We start from the raw sequence: 1,013 nt of genomic DNA on the forward strand, positions 1-1,013 counted from the left end.
CAAGCGCTTTATAGCAAAGGATTTTCTATACACACCACAACACTGCTGTCAGGGTGTAATATGCTCAGCCTCGCTGGGGTGGCAAAGTCCAAGAATGTACTATGGAAAGTGATAGTAGGGGTTGTTTGTCGCCACTGCGTGGGTTGACCAAACACCTATGCATAGAGAGAGCATCCACCCCGTTATTTGATGTTAGGATTCTTGTGCTGCGCTTACACACACAACACAAACACACACGCATACATACATACATACATGCAGGAAAATGTGAAAATTTCGTGCTTTTTATAAGCTAAATGAAAGTAGCTGGCAACAAGGACCGTGTGGCCTAATGGATAAGGCGTCGGACTTCGAATCCGAAGATTGCAGGTTCGAGTCCTGTCACGGCCGAAAGTGAAATTTTTTTTCGTCCTGATTTATTTTTCAAATTTAATTTACTTAATATTTGGAAAGTAGTTTTCAACGAATTTCGAGTATCTGTGGGCATAAGTAACTATTTCTCCGATTATGATTAATAAATGAGAATATTTGCATTAAACCTTGTTCGGTTGCTTAATCAACCTCATGTTAATTAAATCAATATCTATTGCCAGCTTCTACTTTCAAATTATTGGCATATTTATGAGTCAAAGAGTTCCAAGTCATCTAGCAACTGTGCACAAATGATTTTATGCAATTTCCATTTAGCAATAAAGCAGGCAGCCGTGGCTTTTTTTTTGCTTTTTATGCTTCGAAATTGGCTAATGATTCATTTAAAGGCGTTTTACGGTGTTTTTTTTTTTGCTATTCAACAACATTTTAATTTTCGTTAGCTTTTATATATTTCTTGTTTTCTTGCATCATACCATATTTTGCATTATTTGCTTGTTATCGCATTCAATCATCTATGAAAACAGTGTTAAAAGAAACCAGTTTGTCCGAAAATGTTTAAACTTTTTTTTTGTTTCATATTCAATTCATTTATTCGCAAAAAAGAAAAGTCATAAAGTCTGAATACTAATAGCTTTGCCTAA

General features: G+C 35.3%; 1 non-coding gene across 1 annotated transcript; it reads left to right on the plus strand.

The window, feature by feature from the left end:
* Window positions 1-316: 316 nt before the first annotated feature.
* Window positions 317-390, plus strand: Trnar-ucg. Its single transcript has one exon. It is a non-coding gene; the product is annotated as a tRNA-Arg (tRNA).
* The last annotated feature ends 623 nt before the right edge of the window (window positions 391-1,013 follow it).

Source organism: Rhagoletis pomonella, unplaced genomic scaffold (genome assembly GCF_013731165.1).
Source record: "Rhagoletis pomonella isolate Grant_MI unplaced genomic scaffold, Rhpom_1.0 Rhpom_scaffold_00001, whole genome shotgun sequence".
NCBI lineage: Eukaryota > Metazoa > Arthropoda > Insecta > Diptera > Tephritidae > Rhagoletis > Rhagoletis pomonella.